At 35.3% G+C, this 25,427-nt stretch overlaps 1 protein-coding gene across 21 annotated transcripts in view; it reads left to right on the top strand.

Annotated features, from left to right (window-relative positions):
* The window catches only part of LOC134529441 (uncharacterized), a 631,226-nt gene that overhangs the window by 358,493 nt on the left and 247,306 nt on the right, over positions 1-25,427 (top strand). For all 21 annotated transcript variants that reach the window (XR_010074585.1, XR_010074583.1, XR_010074597.1 and 18 more), the window contains one exon: positions 8,534-8,670. The gene's annotated coding sequence lies outside the window, so the exon portion shown is untranslated. The remainder of the gene's footprint in view (positions 1-8,533; positions 8,671-25,427) is intronic.

Here is a 25,427-nt window from a genome sequence, read left to right as displayed (position 1 = left end):
GAAGTTCGTCTTGCTGTCAGTGTTTTTGAGCTGTCTCAAGGCATATTACTAGACTGAGAAATAAATGTAATTTTGTCTATTTATACCTGATAAAAAATATTAGATTACTGATTTGGTAGCAGAAATTCACTAATTAAACAATATTCCGAATAAATTTGCTTGCTTGATTACGAAAAACATACATGCAGGGATATTTTTCTCAGGAATAACCAGATACACCCGGAGAATATCAGAAGAACTCTTGCCAGAAATAAAAAGAAGCACACGGAGAAATCCAATAAAATATTGACACGAATAATCAAGAGCACACGGAGTAAACCAACATAAGTCTCGTCAGGAATGACCAGAAGCACTTTGAGAAACTAACAAATAATTGACAGCCATAATCGGAGCACACTGAGAAAATCACAAAAATATTGCTGATTCATAGGTAGAATTGTTTGAAGTTTAGCCAATCACGAAATGAATTCGCGAAGTTTTTCGGTATCTGTTGATAATTGTGAAAGTTCACTACTGGACAAAGGGCTGGGAGAATGTTCGCTTGGAGGACGCATGTAGGATTCGTGGGGTCCCGCGGAATCTGCGGCCCAAGGCTTAGCGTGTGGCGGTATCCGCCTGGCCCGCGGTATCTACGCCCACGCGAGGATCCACAAAGAGCGTTGAGTGAAAGCAATAAAGTGCAAAGATGTGCTGATGTGTGGTGACATGGTGGTCTCGTCTCGATACGAAGAACTGGCCGGCCCACAGTGGAGTATTTGTACCGAAATCCTGGCCAAAAATATTTTTTGGATTATTTGAAGTCAAACAGTATAGACGACTTTTTGTGAACTATTTTTGCAATAAAACACTTAAATGAAGCTCTTGTGCACCAAAGAACAACTGGATTCAACAATAAAATAAAAGCAAAGCCTATTAAGTGGAAAGCTATTCACATTCCTGATTCATTTTACATTTACTTCTGTATTCATACCAGTATTTATAGATGATAAGTTATTTACAAAAATGAGTTCAGTTTATTCTCAGCCTTCATTGTAATTTCTTGTGTCTTTACGATGAACGCGCACTGTGTTAATCCGAGTCTTCGGAGCTACTGCTACGGTTCTCCTCTGCTTCCTCGTAATTATATTCAGCTTCTTCATCGCACCCATCTTCGCTTCTTTTGGTAGAACGAATTTCAGCCATCTCTGGCAGAAGAAGCTCCAGAGTCTCGCTGCTATATGGCTTAGTTGTTTTCCTTCGCCTCTGTGTAGAGCAGCTCAAAAAAGGATCACTGCTTAACAGCAGCCTATTGAGGACATCTCTGCTGCACACTTCTCTGTTAAATTTTCGGGAATACTTCGTCCTGTACATCCGGAAATGTTTGTTCCTAGCCTCAGCAGCTTCTTCTGATAGCTGGCCTATAGGCAGAATAGCTTCTTTAATTACTGCAGCTCCGTGCATCAATACTTTGTGCATTGTTGGACTCATGGGATGCCAACTATAGAGGCTCACATATAGCTTGGCTGTTTCATAAGCATACTTATGAAATTTCGTCTCTTCAATATGGTGCCCACTTGAAATAGCTTCCAATATTACTTTTAATCTTTTAATAAGTTCAACATTCACGCCAGTAATTCGTGATGCAGTGTCTGGTTCTGCAAAGAAGCGTCTTGATGTGTTCCCATCATTCGTAGTTCCAAATCCTTGCTTTGGAACATCAACCAATAATCCAAGTTCATCTTTAAGCATTTTTTGAATGTTCTTTTTAGTATCCGCAACAATTCTCTTCTGTTCTTTACTTCTTGCTTGCCAAATGCTAATTGGTATTCTGTATGACAAACGCAAAATTGATTCCAAAAACCTGATCCGTGTGTGCAGAGGGGACAGTCCAAACGTTAAAGTATTGGGGTTTTCTGTGAAATCCTTACATAATTTATTAAAATCTTTTGATGTAGATCCACAGATGTAACACCTCATTGTCGATGTCGTGCCAGTTGCAGCATTGCAGACTTTTCCGTCAACCATTGTTAACAGTAATGTGTGTCGAATCTTCACAGCTCCATGAAAATTTGGCACTTCTGTTTCTTTCAATGTTTTTATTTGTTCCTGAATGTACTTAATTTCATCAAGAGTAACATCTGCAGTTTCATGTACAAAACTGATGCGAATTGGCCTACAGAATCTTGTGGAGGAAGGTGTTGGGTTCTGCCATATAATTTTTTTCTCTGTATGGTTATTAGCAATTAATTTTATGGGCACACATGAGCTTTAAAAAATACTGGCATCACTATCAGCTATGTTTTCAAATTTTTGTTTGAACTGTGTTTGCTGAGAACCATCGCACCCCCATTTTGAGATTAATTCCAAATTTTGTTTTTCTTCTGACGACAGTACCTGTAACACTTCTTCTAAGTATTTGCATAACCTTGAAGAGGTTAACTTCTGCTTTTCTTTCATAAACGACAATGGAGTCTTCGCTTGGGTAACATTCTTTTTTTGCTTTTGTGAGCAGTGAATAGCAAGGGTAAACATTTTTGTTTGCACTATAAATTACTTGATAATGCGGTTTTGTTAATTCCGCTTGAACAAAAATAGACAATGCTTCTGAAGGGTTGTGTTTTTTTACTGAATTTCTGTTTGACAATAGATTTGTTTTAATTTTACTAGGCCTTGTTGGAGTCTCAGTGATTTTTTTCATTAAATCAGCAGCATCAGAATTTCCTGAAACTCTGTGATTCATTGATGCAGCATATGTTTGTTCTTCAGGGGTGAACTGTTGTCTGAGTTCTTCTGTTTTCCTGCGTTTTGTCCTCTCACTTGACTCAATGAAGTCCTTCGTAGGATGACCGCGACCTGAGGTAGTTGATGAAAAGTTGGGCACCTTAAGGGGAATGGAAAGGTAAAATATCTTGGGAATTCTGGAATCGAATATCAAGGATAAAATCTGAACTACTCATCATATTTCTTTGCGGTTTGTTTTGCCAACTAGATAATTTAATTACAGAGGGTTGTGTGTACAGAAGTGGCCACAATAATGCATAGTGTTTTAGAAAAAAATTAAATTACTTTATTCAGAAATAAGGGGTATTAGCCACAAAATTATAAATTATACCAAAATATAATTTTTGAATGGTGTAATACAATATTATCTAGAGCTCTATAATACAGAATTTTACGTAATTGCTCAACAAGCGTGTCCTTCCTTACCTAAATGTTGCATGGCAGGTTTTAATTGGTTAAAATTCCTTTAAAATTCAGCGATCAAGTGTTTTTCACTTTGATTATAATAGAGTTCTAGATAATATTATATTACACAATATAAAAAGTACATTTTGGTATAATTTTTAATTTTGTGGATAATACCCCTTATTTCTGCATAAAGTTATTTAATTTTTTTTCTAAAAAACTATGCATTATTGTGGACACTGCTGTACACACAACCCTCCGTAATTAAATTATCTAGTTGGCAAAACAAACCGCAAAGAAATATGATGAGTAGTTCAGATTTTATCCTTGATCTTCGATTCCAGGATTCCCAAAATATTGTACCTTTCCATTCCCCTTAATGGTATGCGATAACCATTTACCATTGTTCTGGAGAAACCGTTCCTCTTTGTTATTGGCTAAAGACCACCTTTTCTTAAAATCAGCTTTAAAATACCTGAGTAAGCGACTTAATGACTTTCTCTCATCTTCTGGGCACTTTGTTGTGTCAGCTACTCTGTGTTCCATAAAATGAAGCTTTTCAACAATGGATTTGTTTTTGGAGATTCCCGGAGTAGTTCATATAATGACATTCTTGTAAATTCCTTTTCCATGTTCGGAACCTAAAACAAAATAAACTAATATTTATGACTGTAATTAATTATGAAGTAAAGTTTATACTTACATATTATTTTAAAAAAAATATCTAAATATTATTTACGGTTTATATTAGTATAACGTAGGCAATCACTTAAAAACCGATATCTTAAATCTTATCTATATCACGATAAATATAAATGTATAAGATTTTTAATAAATGTGTGTTAACAAAACCACATTTACTATCACATTAATATCTGGATAAGAAGCATGATTGGGACAAAGAAAATAGTAAACGCACAGAACTTTGAAAGTGAATGTTGATGGGAATATGTCCACTCCAAAATTAAGAGAGGAGCATCACATAGGGTATTTTCCTCAATTTATTTTCTAATTCCCAGTCTCCAACACGTGCATATCTCAGCACTGATGAATCAACTGGCTCATAATATTAATTTAAGCACAAATATTGAATAGCAACTTGTACCTAGTTCTGTAATAGTTTTATTAGAATTTACTAGCGGTGCAAAACGTTTGGTAGGGACTGTAATGTTATTATTTCTTATTTAATAATGCTGGCAATGTATTACAAATACAAGAGCTATAATAAACCAAAGTAAAATTAGTTTTTCCGGTATCCTTTGATAGGCAACAGTCAAATTTGTTAAACTGAAAACTATTGTAAAAATCCACACCAATGTTTAAAATTAGTGTTAAATAAAAATGGCAACTTCATGCGGGAAATTTCTCTTCTGGTATTGAAACTTAGTGGGCAACGTATTAAGAATATGTTAAAACGACAGCCCGACAAGGCCCGACACACATTCAAAAAGTCTCTTGAAATCATAAATTTTTTCTAACCTTTCGAACACACATTTTGTCCTAAGTTTGTTATTTTTTATTACGGCACTTAAATAATTTTTCACAATAAAATATACATTGAAATGAAACAATTACCTTATTTAACAGCTGTACGTAATTTCATGACAATATGTCAATCCTAACAGCTAGTAGAAACACGTATGTTGAAGAACACGAACGGTGAACTCTCTAGCACAAGCACGTCCGCACACATAGACATCAACTCTTCAACTAAGCGTAGCAGTCACCGGATATGACTCATGGTACAAAAATAGACCCTGCTCGACGCGCATGTGATTAGGCAACAAGAAAATACCATTTCTGCTGTGACTAAACGAAATATTTTTTTTCTTTTTTGGCCAGGATTTTGGTACAAATACTCCACTGTGCGGCCGCATGATCTCTGTTCCTAACAGGTCGTGGCAGGTCGCGCCGCAGACGTGTGGCCTGGACCAACCGGAATGGTTGCCGCCTAGTTTCCATGGAAACAGCATTGCGAAAAAAGGGGAAGGGGGAGAGCCGGGAAAAAGGGGTGAAAAAAGAGCTGCGACAAGTTGTAATAATGCCAGCTGTGACAACTACCCTAGGCCGCCATTGTGTGTAGCAGAACACCACCATCTTGGAGTGCACGCTATTTGGAGACGCGTGGAAGAATACATGAAACATGATAGCAGTGGTCTCTCATTTTCCCATCTCGTGTGAAAAACACACTATGGTATTTTTCGTTGATTATTTGAACACTGCTGGATTTAAGGAGCGTTTACAATGGTAGAGTAAACGGGATAGCATTGTTTGCCCTAGTTGCTATCCCGTTTGCTATAAATGTATATCGAAACATCCTAAAGCACACACAATTTAGGTACCGTTAACGGCAAAATATATTTTTGAAAATAAAGCTATGGCTGACTAGGCCTTAGTATCCAAAACAAAACCCTGTCACAAAAACGTATGGCCAAAGCGTTGCATTTTGTTCAGTTCACAGACAACTATTGGCAAGTTTCACACGAGACTCCATCCAGTCGAGGTATCATAATATCGTACGTTATGCGCTCAAGGCAACGACCTTTGACCCTTTAAAACACACTTTATTTGCACCGTTTTTTTTGGACCGTCACATTAAATTAACTGTGCAGTTGCATGCGTGCCTATAAAATATGGTGAAATTGATATTCGTTTTCGACCAAACTTGATGCCCATGCCATGCGGTGTTTGGTTGGTATCTGTAACTTCGTGTGGAATTAAATTCTTGCTTACTGTTGCATGGCATGAGTTCAGTAACAATTAATTAATACTTCGTTTCAAATCACGGAAGTACACATACACATATAAATAAATGAAGACCTAATACATTATCCTATAACTTTTGTAAAAATTAAATTTGCATTTATTGAAATGTCTTTGAACAAGTAGAGACTTATAGAGAAGAAATATAACAAAATTGAAGTGCTTTAAGCACAGTTTTTTGTGTGTGAATATAAGGTGCCAAACATGCTGTTTTCTGTGACAAATCAAATGCGTAATTGCATATATGTGAACCTTAGCATCGTGTGGTGGAGAAGAGCATTTTGAAGATGGATAAATTGCATTTTTTTTATTTTGTGTGTGCGTATTATATTTTAAAATGTATATTTGCTTTTTATAGCTGTGCCTTTGCAATACTTATCGCATACCCGTAAAATTAGGATCAATGGTAACATTCTTTGGCACAGTTGTCAGTTTATAATCTTGAAAATTGTAACAAATATGGTGCTAGTACTTAGAATTCTGATGAATTAGTTTCCTTAAAGTAAGTATTTTTTATGAGTTTATGTTATGGCCGAATGTTTATTATTTGCTTATGTGTTTTAGGCTTTTTTATTAACTTTGGTTGAAACAGAAAAATTAAAATTGGCGTGCACATATTTTATGTTTTCTTTCTTTAGCGTCAAGTAAATCTTACATGACTCTTTAAAGAAACTTTATTCCTTCAACTAAAATAAAAATCCTATTTTTATTAGCTTATTTCTCACATAATTTGATTATTTTATTTAATTTTTAAAATTTTATTGTCATTTTTGACAACCCAGATTTCATGCCGGTAAGATAACTGGGGGCAACTTACAAATTCAATTTAATGCATTCTTACAATCAAAAAGCCTTGCCCGGAACTTGAACCCAGAAAAGCTCACGTCAAATATTTTGGGAGGCACATACGCAGTCACAGAAATAATCACAAAATTTTGTCGAAACACATCTATTGATTATAGATAATGATTATTGTATCTATGGCAAACATTATTACAAATATATTTATTTAATGCATTCATCAATTAGAATACAACATTTTGAAGTGTTAAACTTACACATATGAAACCACATTACATTTATCATTAGTCAGGCCATACAGGTTAATTTTATTAAGCTATTTATCATAATTAATTATGACAAAAAACTTTTCTAATTTTAAAGCAGTGTCAAGGGATATGTGGGTGTCTGAAAATGAAACCGACAGTGCATTTTCTTGATAAAATATTCTAAACTATTTCATATTAAGTTAATTTTGATAACAGTGTAAAAAGCAAAAAGTAATGTGCATAAATAAATCATATCCTTTCTTCGTTATTTCCGAGTTATTTGAATAATTTTACTTTTTTCTGTGATTACAGAGCTTATATCTTTAACTCGCGAAATGTAATTTAATCTCTGTGTGTAAAAATAGCTTCTGGCACTTAAAAATGATATTTCACTCTCAAAGATTACTTTTTAAAAAGTAATATCGGGATTCACAAAATTTTAACACTGGTTTAACATCATCTACAATACTTCGATTCGTTATCACCAGTTGAAAGCTTAATTAAGAATTTAAGGTATTCAGAATAAATTTAGATGTTTGTTGATATGTTTAAAAACTGTGGAATTTTGTAATATAGTTACGTATAAGTTACAAAAATGAATATTTAATCAAATAAACTCTCTAACTGTAGTACTGTATTTCTTCAGTAATTAAAACTGCAAATAAAAAAATTATTAGCAAATAGTTTTTGACGTTAGAGTTGTATTAGAAATTATTAAGAAAATTTAGTTAAAAAAAATCAAATAATTCTTTTTTTCGTGGAACGCTTTTCTACATAATCATTTTTTTCCAGATTTTTTTTTAGTATTATTGAAAAAGGTTTTTAAACTAATTAAGTGATGTGCTTTCATTTTAATAATGTTATTAGTTTACATATTTTAAAATGATTTTTATTTTCCTTTCTCACTAATGCATCAAAGGCAAAACCATTTGCTGTATACTTACTTTTATGTTAATCACATTTTTCAATTAATTGCAGATAATTCAATTTAAGGTAGCATCTACTTTTTATATATACCTGAGAATATATAAAAAAAAATATTGTAAAATAACTTATTTTAAGCCAGTTGAATTTAAAAAAATTGATTTCATTGATAAATAGGGCTTAAAGTACAAATAGTTAAGTCAGAAATATGTTGCTGTTCTCTGACAGAAAATCAGAAATTCAAACATAAGTTTGTCATATATTTATTTTGAAGCAATGCATGATTCTGATTGAATGCAAATTATACTATTTAAGACTTTTGTAAAAAGGTAGCGAGTTAGAACTAACATTCAAGAAATTTAATTTTAGGATTGAATGTATTGAAAAATTACTAAATAATATTTAATTTTTATATCAGTGCCATTTTAAGCACACCCCTATGAATGGTTTAAATCTTTGGTTAATGATTGTCAAAAAAAATTGGATAATGTTTTGTAAGAATATGTAGCTGTTTGTTTGAATAATTTAACGTTAATTGAAAACAAATATTTTTTTTTTAAAATATCATTACTCATGGCACTGTCGTTCGTATCGAATATTTATATTTATTAGGGAAGGTCTGTATGTTTCAGATTCTCCGATGGAGAGAGCCTATTAGCTCAGCGGATCCAGGCACCCAACCAGGCGCAGTTTTCCTGTTAGTGTCAATAAAGGTTTGGGTTCAATCCCACGAAGGAGCAGAAATTATTCATTACCTGATTCCGCACAGGTTAGTTTGAATTTTGTGAGTAAGTAAATGTGTAAGCAACTTGCTATTAATCTACCATTAATCTTAAACTTTAGTATGCCCTGAAAAAACTATTTTCCTTTAAGTATTTCAAATAAATTTCCTAACTTCTAGGTGACATTAAAATCATTATATGCAGATAAATACAACACAATTAATCCCGTACGTATTATAGATACATTATTCCCTTTACTTCCAGGTGACATAAAGATAAACAGATCCGGATAAATAAAACACAGTTAATCCCATTCATTTTGTAATTATTTTTTTTCTTCTAGTAAATACCACACACTTAATCCCTTGTGTATTGTTAAAATTTTTAATTTATAGTAGAAATTGATATTTTCAGACACATATTAACATAAAACAACAGTAAGTATTGCATTTAATTTTCTTTACTTATAGTAGCGTTGAAATTATCAGAGGCTGGTAAACACAACACAGTTAATCCCGTATGTATTGTAATTAAATTTCTTTACTTCTAGCCAACATTAAGATCATCAGAGGTAGACAAACACATTACAGTTAATCCTGCATGTATTGTAATTAATTTTATTTACTTTTAGATTACATTGAGATCACCAGAGACGGTTAAATACAACTCAGTTAATCCCGTACTTATTATTATTCATAGTAGATATTGAGATCATCCGAGATGGATAAACATAACACAGTAATATTTTACGTGTTTTAATTGATTTTCTTTACTTATAGTAGACATTGAGATCTTTAGAGACAGATAAATACAAAAGATTTAGTCCCGTATGAAATGCAAATAATTTTATTTTCTTCTAGTTGACATTGAGATCAGAGATGGGTAAATACAGCACAGGTAAATAATGTTGTGAATGAAGCGTCCGTGAACTATGGTTAGAAGCCATTTAAGCCCTCTCGCGGAAGACTAAATAAGAAAGGCTGAACTGGAATTTGTACTGAACCCTCCTGATAGCGAGTCCAATCATTTTGATTTGTTCTACTTCCTGATCTATTAAATTGTTACTAACAAAATGTTTGACCTCTTAAGGGCGTTTGGCTCTTGAGGCTCATTATTTTATATTACCTACATTGTTCTACATGCAAACATTTTAAATAGTATGACTGTCATTAAAATAACAATTTTATACGTCGCATATAATTTTGTGTAGTTAGCTTTCAAGTTTCTAATTTAAACATCCAGGTCTGCCTACCCAAAATAAGGATATTGAAGGTCTGATACTTTCCAGGTAAAAGTAAACGCTACTGCCTACTTCATGCCGTGGGGAATGTAATTTTCGCGAAACAATCCGAGCGCCCGTAGGATTGCAATAAAGTTATGTGCGCTCCAGTAGTTTCATCGTTGTAATTGGCGCCTTCTGTGAGAGAAGCTATTGCCACTTTGACCATGCAAATTAGCAAGTGTGTGCTCCCGGACAGAATTGCTGCGATTCGTGTGCCGGTGTACCTGCGAGAATCTCAACCAATCACGAAACACAGGCGATGCTACAATGTTTTAACACACGGATAGTCTCAGAATCGTTTTAGGAACAATACTTGCCCTTATTTACGACACAATTAATTTTTTTTTCAAGTTAAATTTCTGGAATGTTTTTACTGGAATGTTTTATTTACGTATGCCAGTTGGTTTTCCTTTTGAGTAGGCAGCAAAAACCTTTTAAATTGTAATCTGGAAGAAAATTACGCGAGACGTATTTCAATAATTCTTTTTTTAAATTCGTGAAAATAACGCCTTTCAAAAAGTCTTAATTTAGATAAATGTTTAATGTAAACATACTTAAGGTGAGGTGGAGCGTACTTCAATTTTTTCTTTACATTTGTTAGGTACCTGTTCCATGGATACTCCGGGGTAGCCAGTTTCTTTGATATTGCTATACCACGGGAAATGAGCGCTGGTGAGGCCGGTCTAGTTCCGCAAGCCGCTATCAGTGCGGTGGACCGTGGCTCAGTGTCATTTGCGAGCGAGCGTGGGAGAATTGGAATGGTAGTATTTCACGCAATTACGCCGAGACTGAAAAGTTGGCGATATTAGAAAATAAGATTTATATTTTAAGGTTTACGTTTGCAACCATTTGAAAAAGTGGCCGGGGGGGGGGGGGGGGGGACACTCATCCAAGACTGTTAGAAAAATCGATGGCAACATCAAGTTCAATTTGCAAAAAAATATGTTATTACATATTTCAGAACAAGTTTTAATACCAGGTTAAAAATTATGCTGACAGATTTAGAGGTCTAATGAAAAAAAAAATGTGTTTTTTTTTAAATACTTAAATGTGAGCAAAAAAGCTAATTGTAGAAATTGTATGGTAAACGGTTAAAGACAGAAAAATTTACATGCTTTGCTTTCTACAAGTGCTAATTTATTGCAATATATTGATCCCCAATTAAGTAGTTTTTTTTTTAAATCTGTATTTGTATAATTAAAAAGCTTCAGAATAACTATTGTTACGGGTATAATGTGGAGAAACTGAGTTCGTAGGGGATAGACCAACTAAGTTTTATTACAGTTTTATTAATTACTAATATTTACATTACAAATAAATAATTGTACTTAAAAGTCCGATCACTAATCACTTGAACTTAAAAATATTTATTCGCAAGTGAATCAATGTCTGTCAAGTTCCGAAGTTCGCACTCCTCAATGGAGATAGGCTTGACAGTGATTCGCCCCTTACCTCGCGCCTGTCCTCACACACACAGCGTCGCACCACTCAGTCGCACTCTCACGGTCCCATCGCTCCTCGTCGTGCCACTCTCGAGGGGGTCTCTCGCCCTCTTCGCCGATGTCGCACTTCCCTTCGCTCGCGGAACTCTCCGAACTCTCAGAACTCCCGTGGAGGCCAGCATCTTCGCTTATATCCCCATAGCGTCCTTCTCGAAGGGACGAGAGTGGCTGTGACGTGTCGCGTCATCCCGGGCCGACCCGACGCCCGAAATATCCAGAAAGGCGGCAATTATTCGCGCCACACCGCGCGGCAGACTCGGGAAGCCCGCAAAATTCCAGGCCGCTTGAAGTGTCAGTGACAACAGTCCGTGTTGGGATGGTGAGCGGGGAGCGGAGGGGGATGATTAGCCAGACCCTTGTAATCCATCCGGGCACGCGTGACATTCGTGACGTCAGCGCCCGTGCGGGGCCGCTGGCCAAACTCACTGGAAGGCCCACTCAAGTACCTGGCACGCAACGCGGCCTTGCCTCTTAGCATGCATGTAACACCAATTTCAATCTCGCTGTCACACCGAATTGTTATTCATAAGTGAAAACTATATAAGCAGACGCAGAACTTAATGCTCAAAATTGTAAGGATATTAACCGCTGAGTAAAATAAAATGAAAATAATTTTATTGAAATAAATTAAAAATATAAAATGTAGTAACCATTAGCTTTGATTTCAAATTTAAAAAGTTTCAGTTTTGTAATCCATTCAGTTCTCCTGATTGATATCTCGCAAAACATTAAAGAAGTTAATTTTATATCTAATAACTCGCTCGACGCCTGCCTGTTCGCGACTTTCAGACACAACACGCAGCCTCTTCTGTTCGGGGAATTTATTTTTAACAAGGCGCAGCACAGTGTGTTGCGAAACATTCTGTCGTGTTTCTGTGCAAATTTAGAAAAACATATCGCGTTTCGTAAATGAAGTTACTGCTTCAACAAAGTGCCATCCCGAAAAATTCTACTCAAGATAAAATCTTTTTTTTTTAATGCACTCTTACAGTTTCGTACATTAAATTTACAAACACTGGTTACAAATTATCCAGGAATCTTTGTCAATATTTACAGATATATTTGTAAATTTACGAATATTGAGTTCAGTTCTTTGAAATATAAGCCACAACAATAATCTCTGAGTATTAACATTACTCTCAAAAAATTATAAGACCACAGCCAGAACACTGTCCTTCCTTCCTTCCTTCCTCGGGCTTGTTTACAATGTTTCGTTTTACACAGTGTAATAATTGTAAACAGTGTAAACAGAACTAGGAAAATGGAATACGGTGCAGTTTCTACGAAAATCCAATTATCTGGAGCTATGAATTAACATTCCATCCGTATTACATGTGATTGGTTCAATTGAAATTTGTATTTTTTTTTTGTTTCTTGGCCTTAAGAACGTGTTGAAACTAAGCATGATCCAAAAACAACGTAATTTAAATTAATTCTAGCCTGTCTTTAAATAATAACAATAATTTTCAAGATGTCTCCAAATTACAATCTATAGAATATCAGTCTAATGAATGTACGTACGTGAAAGCGTTTCACCCATTGATGCTTCATGCTGACTATAACCGACTTTATTATTTTAAAACCGAGAAAACTCATGTTCTCAGGAATAACAATCGTGTTTTGAAACACGTGTATGATTAACATAAAGCACTTCACTGAACCGACCCGAATATGTAATTTTGAACATGTAATTTTTCACTAAAATTTTTACACGCATATCACTTAGAAAGTTTCTTTAATAATTAATAATTTGTAAGGAATACTTTTATTAACTTGTTACGGTGAACATTTTAACCAAAATGGGCGAATACATGTATATTTGTGTAAAGATGCTTGTCGAGGGTACTTTGAAAAGTATTAACAATGTGTACCGGTATTGTCACTACATCTTTTTAAACAAAATATATTTCATGACTTCCTGGACGCAGCCTGTACATTCGTTTGCAGCAATTGTAATTAAAAAATTGATAACATTATTTACTTCGTTAAACGCGTAATAGTTTACAATGTATAGTCTTTAAATTAATGTATTTTATGGTAAAGTTGCTGTTTTGTTCATTTGCAAATATAGTTATGAAAATATAGAATTTTCATAATAAAAGACCGATTTAAAAAAAAACATTGATGAAATTCTAATAATTTAAAAGTATTAATATTAAAACTTACATCTTAGATCATCATTACCGATCATCAGACAAACCTGCTCAACATGTCTAGCATAAAGAGTAATAGTCATATGTTATTTTACTGAAAATTCATATATTTCATAAGTCATGTTTTTTATTTGTTCACACAACACAAAATTTGTACACTGAGAGTCAAAATATGTTAATGTCGCAAATACAAATTCCTAGTGACATATACGTAATTTGTATATTATAAATGTTTTAGAAGTGTTATTTAGCATATAATGATGGTGTTTCTAAAATAGTCAAAGTTTGGATCAATTATCCTGCCATCTAGACGTAAATTATTTCCGAAATATTCCTCTCAAAAGTGGAAGTAACACTGTATAGTCAGTGATCGCATTTTGCTAGCTCAAACATGGTATGCAGGTACTTTAAAGTTGGTAAGCATAAACAATCTTAGCGTTCGAGGTTGAGCCACCTCGAAGCGGTAAGATGCACCGTCGTTTCGCTCTGCATTGCAGCTTGCATCTTCCAGGTTGATACATCTTCAGGTCTTGATTTCTCAACCCTGTAGATGCGTGCTGCGATGCAGAGCGAAAGGTCGGTGCGATCTACATGTTTGGCGCGTTTCCAAAGCCAAGATGATGTTTCTTAGACAATGGCCTACGAGTGGGCGTGTTCTGGAACGAGCGAGCTCGCGCCAGCTGCGTGTCGCAGTGCCCTCGGCGGACATGTGAGGCAGATATGCGTGGTCGGGTATTGATTCCCAACAGCGAGCTCGTAGCACGGCCACGCTACAAGGGCCTCGTGTGAAAGGTCCGAATTATTTCTAAACGTAACTATAATTTTCGTTCTCGCGTGTTTTTGGAACTGTGAACTCGATCGTCAAGAGTTCAGGGACGTAGTCAGAACCTCTTCAGTAGTAACTTATAGGATAGCCGGTCCGAGCTCAGGCTTCGCCAGGAGGAGCTGACTGCCATCTTGAATTGTGACGTCACGTCGGCCATCTTGGATGACCTGGACCTTTAACCCTGACCTTACCCTCAAAATATGCCCAAAATGACTTAAAATTCCTTAAAAATGACTTAAAATGACTAAAAATTCATAGAAATTTCCCTATTTAGAGGGGAAAATTCCCGTTTTTAGGGAAAATTTCCCGTTTTATTCTTCAAAAATTTAAAAGTTCGAAATTCGGAAAACTTCAAATGAATTTTGCCTTAGAAAGAACAAAAAGACCGCAAAGCGGCTTAAAGTCCGCATTGCAAGTCACCATAACCCACCGAGGCCATGATCTTCAACTTGACCAAAAACTTGAAATTACTTAATTTTTAACCGAAGAATTTCGGAAAAATTAAAAAAAAAAATGCTTTACTTCAAATTTTTAGTTATGCAATCAATCGCAGTACCTATTCGGTTCGATTCCCGCCGAGTGTAAAAATGTAATTTATGTATAAAAAATTTAAAAATTCCTTTTTAGAATATAAAAAAATTAATAATAATTGCTTACATCACACCAACTAATTTGGATTCTGAAACGCACTTTGCGTTAGCGCGTCATCTTGAAAATCCGTATTTTTAAGCTAGAAAGACCGGAAAAATTTTAAAATTAATAAAAAATTAATTTTTAAAATTAAAAAAAATCATTCCACCATCATGGATTATAACGTCACGGCCACCATCTTAATTTTTTTAAAGTATAATCGTAAAAAATGGGGGGGGGGGAATTTTAAATTAAGATAAAGTAATTCTTAAACATTTTAATAAAAAACATTCTGCCATCTTGGATTATGAAATATAGACCGCTGTCTTGAAAACCCCTAATTTTTTGTGCTAGGAAATCGGAAAAAATTTTAAAATTTATAAAAAAGCAATGGAATTTAATTTAAAAAACCCGCAATCTTGGATTATGACATCACGTCCGCCATCTTGAAAATCCATAATTGTTATAAGAAAAATTTGGAAAAGAATTACAATTGATAAATAATTCAATTAAAATTTTTTTATAAAATATTATTTAAAAAGTCACTTACGTTTTAGAGTCTTCAGTTCGAACTTGTTGAGAACAAAATAAAAATAAAGACAGGTCTTTCTTTTATGGGAGCCACCGACAGACTGACCCCCCACCACTTATTCCAATATATTTATATATATATCGCCAGCTAGTATTATGTTACGTCTGCCATTTTGTTTTTGTCTGCTGGAGGCCGCCATATTGTTTTTATCTGCTGGAGACCACCAATTATTTTCTCGTCTGCTAGAGTATGCTACCGCTATGTTAGTTTAATGTTTACCCGCTAGAGTGCAGTAATCATTTATTGACAGGGTGTCCTCTATATTGTACAACATCTTGTAAATTCTTAATTATTTAACTATAAATTCGGGAAAAATTCCAAAAATCATCACAACAATAAGCAAATATTTAGATGATTGATTCGATCGATAACCGTGCTTGGTTCTATGGTTGCTCAATACAAAAATGTTTATTCTAGGTAAAAAAAATATTAATTTTAAATCAATACGATAAAAAGTCCTACAAGAGGCTTAAAATCTTCTACTACCAGTATCCAGTTAGCCGATGATGACAAATTGACCACCCTCTTGAAAGTTCGTAATAATAAACCTAGAAATTCGGAAAAATTCCAAAAAAACACCAAAAAAGTAATCATTAAAATAATTAATGTCTCGATCGATTCCTGTCCTTGGTTCTATTCACGGTCAGTGATAAGAGTAACTAAAAATTAAAATAAAATGTTAAGATATTTCCCATTACCTTTTGTAGAGTTTATTAATCATTCTCTCTACGAAAAAAACTCTCTCAACCAGATACCTGTCCGACGAAATAAATACGTTGTAGCTGTGCCTACCATGGAAGAATAATTTTGTCGATACTTGGAATACCTTTCAAGAAGGTCTTGTACAATGTTAGGCAGTTGACCAAGCATCTCCGAACCAAGAGGTATTTTTCGATAATACTCAAAAAAACACTTTTACACAGGCAATGTCCAATGCCAGAAGTTTAGACCAGACTTTTCCGAACCACTAGATCAATAATGTCATGAGTACAGACTTAATGATCCACAATCAATGAAAAGGGAGCACATTTGGAAGCACAATCAAAAGAAGGAAGCACAATCGGAAGCAAAATCAAGAAGCATAATTAACGAAAAGGAAGCACAACAGGAAGCAAAATAAAGGAACACAATCGGAAGCACATGTGAAAAAAAAGGAGCACCATAAATGAAAAGGTAGCACAATAAGAAGTACAATCAACGAAAAAGGAAGCACAATATAAAGGAAACACATTTAGAAGCATAATAAGCGAAATGGAAACACAATCAGAAGCACACTCGACAAAGAGAAAGCACAGTCAACGAAAAGGAAGCACATTTTGAAGCACAATAACAAATGAAGCTGTATTACGAGAACTCAGTCTTAGTTAGAAATCAGATTACAAGAAATAAAACAATAAATGTTTGAAAGCTAAATAATTGATTTTTTTTTCAATATAATACACATGCAAGTTAAATAAGTGATTATTGTATGTAGTCAGCTTTCCTTAGTTCTTTAAGTATGGAGGCTACTTCGTCGATCTGACGGAGGTATTCACTCTATTTATTCCTTATACTCGTATGCTGCCACGACAGTGGTGGCAGTCAAGTTAACGTTTGTGAAATACACATCACTAAAATAGTCACAAATATGTATATGTATATATATATGTATATATATACATATATATATGCGCCCTATATTACTGTTTACGAAATTCAAGGTTACTCTTAAAACTTTTCAAGTATCTGCAAAATTAATGGTGACATACTTCTTGTAAATGTTGTTTTAAACCATCAAGGTATGAAATAAATAAAATTCAAAATAAATACAAATTTTGATTAACCTGCAGGTCCCAAATTAAATATTTTGTCTAAAATCGGCTAGTTATACCTTTTTTGGTAAGGTTTTGTTACTGCTTTATTCGTGAAATGCTTAATAACTTTATAGCAAATTTAAGTTAAATATGTTTCTATTTTTTTTCCTTTCAAATTTTTCACACCATGAAATAAACAAAAAAAAATCCTGTGACTGAGTTTTTATCTTTTGCTTTAAAACAGTTGACTACTTCACAACTTTTGTTATAAATGTGTGTGTCTATGGTAAGTTTTAATCTCCGTACAGCCATGCCTTATTGTTAACTTAATTGGCATATTATTTGACAAATTTGCAGACCGTGTGAAATTTTTAGACCGGCAAAGACAAATAGAAATCACACGCAGGTGTTAACCGGTACCCCTTGCAGTAAGTCAGCAAACATCCAACTGCGCCACTGAGGTTGGTACCATTCATCTTATTCTGACACATTGTAGAGGCTTGCGTTAGTTTCAATTTATATGTCCTCATGATAGTTCAAGCTTTGTTTTCTAGTCACATTTTGAAGTCATCCTATTATGTTTTAAATAAATTAAATAAAAATGTTTCTTTGCTTCACTTGTTCTTTCTTTAAATGATTCATGCATTGGGTACTCGTGAATTGATGCAGATTTTTGGACATAAAACCATTTCAGTTCTGCACTGTTTGTCATAGAAAAATTCCGAAAATAAAAAAATAAAAAAATGAAGGTAAAAAGATGTTTTCTGTGAATTTTTATATTTTTTTATTTTCGGAATTTTTCCATGACAAACAGTGCAAACTGCAATGGCATATGTCCAAAAAAACTGCATTAAATTCACTTGTTCTGTTGCCACTCAAGAGATTGCCTTACTTGTTTTACGCCTTCACTTATGGCGAATTTAATCGTAGTGGGCCGTAAATTTTCTTTTTGTGTGAGGTAAAATATGTTTCCTTCACTGTATTCCTGGTAATTGCCTCGCTCTTGCAAAGGAAAGCTGCCAACTTGTTTTATGCCACTGATAAAAAGTGGCGCGAAGGACAGGCCTTTGGTAGGCGTTCACACGCCTGGGTTAAGTATCTCGGAGGGTCTGCACAGTAGAAGTTCGTAACGTTAAAAAGAAATTCTTTTTGTAAAATTGAAAATGCTGTAAATACTGCAGCATATGTATGGTAAAAATACGAAGAAAATGCTGCATTTATAAAAATGCGTTTGTATGGTTTCAGTAACTGTTAACACTGAGAAACTGGAATTGTGGAACGTGATATTCGAAATTAACTGTTAAGACTATCGCTAGTTCGTAAGATCTGCAGGCAATATTTTCAGTTTGCTGTAGGAATATATGCTATAAAACTTTACAATTGTCCTTACATACATATTAGTCATATTGTGATAACATAATCCGCGGAATATTACATCACTTGGTAATCACATCACTAAGTCCAGTGAGCTAACACACCGTTACGAGCTGGGTTTGGCTGACGACAAGCACAATAAACTTCAATACAATTGTCTGGATCGTATTGAACATTAGCTGCGGCAGTGGGCGCAACTTACCAAGTTTATTGACCATGGTATGACCGCTTACGGAAGTTTTGCATTAATACAATAGGTCTTCCTGTAATACTACTGTTATTTTCTTGTAATTGTATGGTGAGTACACCCATTACGTTTCCGCCTGCGTCAGAGCGAGCTAGCCAACTGTAAGTTTGTGAAACGTCCCGCGAGCTTGTGTGAAGCAACAAAAACGTACCCGGGAACAGTGAATACAATAGTTTTCTGTGCTATATTAAAAGATTCTCGGACTTCGCAAATTTTGGTCCTAGTGAGAATATAAGATCGCCGAGCGGGCGACCAGACACTCTGTCCATCGGGAGTCACCAGGAGACGCTCATCGAAGATCGACGCCACCAGAAGTAAGCCAGGACCAACCCGACGCCACCACAAGAAGGGTGACAAGGCGCTGGTCGGCATGACTTTTGACATGGGGAGACATGTCGGACGGCAGCAGTATGGGATGCCGAGAGACTCGCCCGTGGGTCACTGGTTGGAGTCCTCTACCAACGAGTTACAACTCGCTGGGCGAGTTGTTAAAACACGTGTAACGTCCAACGTCTCCAACGCAGCATTCGTCTACAACACGACGATAGTAACGGGTTCGAGACCACCAGTGACGAGCAGCCACTCGCTGGACGAGTTGACAACTGCGAGGCGAGTTCCACGAAATTCCACGAAACGCCACATTGGAGGAGGCGAGCAGCACGACGACGTGGGGCCCGCGTTCGAGTCATCCTCCAACGAGTTACTACTCGCTGGGCGAGCAGAGGAACCAATTTGACATTCCACTGGCACAGCACGACTACAAAGAGAATCAACACGAAACCTGGAGGTTGCTGGTTGGAGTTCAGTAACTACGGCCGCCTACTCGTTGGGCGAGTACCGCCTCCTCCGCAAGCGGGAAGCAGACGAGGCCATTGAGGAATCGTACCGACGACCAACCAGGTGATACTGCTCCCTGAGCTCCAGTTCGTAGAGGTGGACGAGCGCGGACGAGTGAGAGAGGCGCGGAGGCCGGTGGAAACCCGGCAGAGACTGCGCGAGACAAGGCGAGTAGCTTCATCAATAAAAGAGCCGCGTCACTCGGCGGCAGTTGTAGAACACATTCATTCACATTGTATTTTATAAGTTATTATTTATATGAACTGGAAACTCTCTAAACTAATCCCAGATAAACTTTATGTAATCAGCGTAACTACAGTTGTGACGTTCTTTTTAGTAAAATATTTCTTGCTAGTGGTGCTCAGTAACTATGTCGAGTGCGGTCCTTTAACGTATTTAATAATCATTTCAAAAAGTGTTCCAACTGTGTGCAAAACAGAGTCAGTTGACATTTTTATGAATCGGGAAAATTATTTGTACTAGTTTCTTAACCATAAACGTTTGTTTACTGCCATTGATGGCATGTGGTCCACGAGCCCCGCCTTACGAAGCGAGTATAGAAGTCGACTTTACGAGTTTATTCATTTCACTTGCTTTGTGAATTTTGTTTGATGAAAATTGTAATCAACGAATGAAAACGACCTTTGTGCCTCTGTAATCGGACCCACCGGGTTCCCTAATACCCCGTGGTTATGTTCCGAACACTACGACAGTACTGAAGACACCGGTTTGCAATAAATATTTTTGTAACCTTAGAAATATTTTTACTGTTTCAAAAATAATTCAGTTCCAATTACAATTTGTTTTACTGTGTGGACTCTATTTTGGAAATAGGCTCTCCTTTCCAGGGCCGTGTCCACACGGGGTCATGAAGGGCAACTGCCCTGAACAACACATCCCAAGTGGATACATTTCCCAGAAACTTGATATACGTGCGCAGTTAATGAGCTGTTTAAAGTTTGCGTACAAGTAGTGGAGTAAAAGGGTTGTATATGAAAGCCATTCCTACGTGTACTGTGTTCAAACAAACAAAATTCTAAGCTGCAGAGGAATGGACACGGCCATAGTTTGCACTGAACATTTTTTTTGTTGTGAAGCCCCGCTATAGCAGCCAGCATGTGACGAAACAATCTACTATAGCCAAACTTTAATTTACCAACATAGTACTTAAGTAGACGAGAGTTAGATGTAAATTTGCACATTGTTCTTTCCTAGGAATTAAAAATCAATTTTTGTTATGTAAAGCTTCAGTTAATAAATTTCCGTCTACTAAACCAAAATCGTATTATTGTCTCTCCTGGGCCCCTCAGTTCACCAACACCGTTTTGCAATAATTAACTGGCATTCAACATTGAAACATTAGCAAGGCAAATTTTTGTAATTCTTCCTATCTGCGTCTGTAAGTGAAATGGATTCCTGTTGAGTTCAATCTGTAAATTCTGATAAAACCACAACGTGTATTTTTTTTCCCCAAGAATAATCCCACTAGGCTAAGCTTCTTATATAGGCTACATAAAAAAGTAATTACAAAACTATAGATTGCATTTACTTTTATATGACATACGCAGTTTATTTAAGGATTTAACATCAACAGCTGAGAAAATTAAAGATCTTCAGAGACTTTATATGTGATGCAGCGGAAACAACATAAGACCAAACCTCAGAAAATTATTGTTTATTAAAATTTGAACAACTCAATCTTTGGAAAAAATCATTAAATGAACAAACTAATTAAATTTATAATGAGACTGACCAAAAAGTTAATACAGCCTAAAGCAAACTGTAGGTATTGTTCTAGATAAAAATCTAGAATAGTTGAAGCATCGTTTAGGGACTACGTAAAACAATACACTATCCAACAAAAAAAAACTCCAAAAATCTGAACATATCTTGCCCATCAATCTTAAACTTATAAATTTGTGTCATTTTGGTTATTTCCCTTTTGAACTATTGCGCAGGGATGTTTATGGGAATATGAATATCTCTTCAGTATATAATTAAAACACCCCAACATCTACCATATGCATAAAACTTGGATAAAATGCAGCATATCTCAGAATATTTGCAACGTTCTAAATGGGTAAATATGTAAAACAGGTGACTACTATAACTAACCAGAAAAGTATAAAAATTATAATTAGTAAGAAGATTAAATACATTTTCAATAAACTGACATCTTATCACGATAATCTCGCTCGGCACAAAAACATTTCAAGCGTTCCACTGCGTATAAGTGCAGTTTTCATAAACTCACTGGTAGCCTACTTGGTCAGCAAACTATGGAAAGTATTTCCAATAAATCAACTCCAAACAATAATTTCCTTCAGGTTATACCTTAAGCAGTGCAATGTAAATAATATCTAGATTGACCATTTATATGAAATTATAATTAGTATAAACTTTTAACATTTTAAAATTATTGTTTAAAAAATTATAACAAATAAAAATAATAAATGTTGGTGTTTGAAGTACACTTGTTAGTTTGATACCGGCTCTTGGCCAACTCTACGTAGGTAAGTTCTTTGATTCTGTCTTGGAATTGAGAAGATTGATTTGAAAATTTTTATGGACATACACCATTGCTTTTCTTCACTGCATGTCTTATAGAAACCACAAGAATGAACCAGAAAGATGAATACACAAACACACACACAAAAAAAAAAAAAGCAAAAAGCAGCCAAAGGAATGATTTTTCTCTGTGTTTGTGTGTTCATCTTTTTTGTACATTGTTGTTTTTTCTCTATATCATACAATGAAAACAAGCAATGACAAATTTCCATACAATTTTTTAAATATACGTTGTTAAATAAACAAATAAAATGACTACCTAGAATTGTGAGGACCGCGCGTAAGTGGTGTTATAACAATAAACCAAATCGAATACAGCGGCGCAGCCTCGAAATATTGGACCCTGAGATCATGCCAGTTATGATTTTGATATTCCATCATTTCCCGAAATTATTCCTGGCAAACGCGGGGTGGTTCCCTACACAAGACTTAGCCGATTCATTCCGTAGTTTCTCAGCATTTTGTTTGTGGTTTTAATGACCACCCTGTTGACAAAACGTAACGCCCAAACCTAAGACAGTAAATGTAGTTAGGCAAGGAATGGTGTTATTTGAACCCAAAAAATAAAATGTGGATGGGGTTATCTGGCGCGTCAGCTCTACGTGCTGAAGTTAAGTGAGGATCACCTCGAAAATGGGCGAAATATAACTGCATAGCCAACAAACGTCTCCCACAGACAGATTGCAGAACACGCCAGGAAGTAACCTCACAAAGATACTAAGTCTTCCTGTAAACAACTGAACTTAAGACTCTATCACACACTCCATGTTGGTTTTTGTTTTACATATTCCATGTGTTTTTTTTCCTTTTTAATGTTTCTCGTCATTTCTATTATTAAAGAGATATTTATAAAATTTCAACACGATACCTTTGTAGCATTTGTTGTTTTTTCACCAAAATTTCCAGAAACTGTAATATAAGGGCTGTAAAAAGTCGTGCAAGTGAAAATAATTACGAATACTTGTATGGCTTTTTGTTGAAAATATTTGTGAGGGAACAGCAAATGCAAGGGAGGTATCTCGTTAAAATTTCATAAATAGCCCTTAAATAAAAGTAATGACGAGAAAACGAAAATAATCAACATGAAGTTAGAAAAACACTAAATGTGAAGTATCTCCCGAACAAAGGATTTTTCGAAACATTATTACATGACACTTATCGTTGCTTTTGAACTGTACAACTGATTCCCAGAGTTTGGACATTAAGAACTGAGACAACCTGTATTCATAAAAAAGTTAATTGTTAAAAATTAGGTTTAGTTTCACAGTGTAACTTTGATCTATAGATCAACACAATAGTGTTTCTCTACTTTTTGTACTGGATTTTAAGATTAATTGTTTTGTATTTAACATTTTCATTTACGGGCGTGTGTTATGGTATTCAATTTATTCTGTAGCTACTTACGTTTGCCCTACACTTGGAGTGTTTGACGTGAAAATATGATGTATCGTGAACTATACATTAAATCAATGTTAACAATTAGTTGCTATATTGGAATTAGGTTTATTTGAACACAAACAGTGCTTTGTTTACATTAGGCTAACATAATTATTTTGCAAAAATATCTTACATTTATATGGTTACTTTATATCATAAGTGAGTTTTTCAGAGAGGACAGTAGATATATATATATATATATATATATATATATATATTATTTTTAATTGTTAAATTTCATGTATCCAAGAAACATTCCTAATGTGTTGATAATACTTTTGAATTTTGGTAATAATATTTTTAGTAGGAAGTTGCACAATGTAAATATACATTGTGTCGGTAGTTAATATTATATTAGGAAAATTGGACACAGGTAAGTATTAAATACCAATGTAACCCCACCCATATTATCAACAGGAATGGACCACAAGAAACTTAAAATGTTGGCACGAGTGAAGACAAAGTGTTTGGGCGCATGATTTTACTAAAAAAAATAATCAACATTATTTGTTCCCACTTTATAACTTTTGATTCTAGTTAAGACAATCTTTCTCCAACCTATGAGCCTTGTATTCATTACAATGACTTTATCTCTCACAAGCCAACTCTGTGAACATACACTAACATGACATTAATAAAGGGCCTTAATAAGAGCGAACACAACACCCTTACACATATTCAGGGGGACTCTTAACTAGTTATGTTCCACAAGGCAGCAAGGCACACTTTAAAAAAAACTGTATTTACAAGACTATTAAGTGGCCAAGCTCCTATTACAAACATATTTAAGACCAAGGACAAAAATATAAATGGTTAAAGCTAAAGAGTCTCAACGAATTTTAGAATATTATATTGGCAACAAACTCTAAAGTGAATACATTATTACTGCCAACTTTATATGAAACAACCAGGCAGTTTGAACAATAAATTCTCAATTAATACTGAAACCGATAACAACTTGTAAACATAAAATACTTTTGTATACAATTGGTACCATTAAAAATTAAAAAAAAAGTCTGCCAAAATGCAGGTTATTTACAATAGTTATCAGTATTCACAAGCATCCACGAAATCGTGGAGTGATTATAAAAGCTGGTTTGCTATGCGTTGACCATGCCTTGAATGCACGAGTCTTAAAGCAGTTACTTTTTAGCAGTCCTGGAATTAATCCCCCATCGATGAAAGAGGAACTTGATGCAATCTGTACTCGCCTTTATCGCTAGTCCAGAACTCCTCTGACGGGTTTAATTCCTCGAACCCCAACTCGCTCGTTCAACTCGCTCGGGTCTCCAGCCTCAAGGCGAGCACGAGGTACGGCACTCGTTCAACGACCTCCAGGGGGCAGCGACCAGTGGCTCTGTTCTGGTGCGCACTGCGAGCAGGCGGTAGGCGCGAGGGTTGTCGGGTTACCCGCCTGCAGGGCGTGTCGTGGTATCCTCTAGCACTGACGACAAGCCACGGGCGCTCTCTGCAACCAGAGCGTCGTTTCACAAGCTCCCCAGATGCGAGGCTATGCCCATTATTGACGGTGCCTGCGGTTTGACATGTTCATTCATGTGGCCG

This window comes from Bacillus rossius, chromosome 2 (assembly GCF_032445375.1).
Source record: "Bacillus rossius redtenbacheri isolate Brsri chromosome 2, Brsri_v3, whole genome shotgun sequence".
Lineage (NCBI taxonomy): Eukaryota > Metazoa > Arthropoda > Insecta > Phasmatodea > Bacillidae > Bacillus > Bacillus rossius.
Note: the sequence above shows the minus strand (reverse complement) of the source record. Positions and strands in the feature narration are given on the sequence as shown.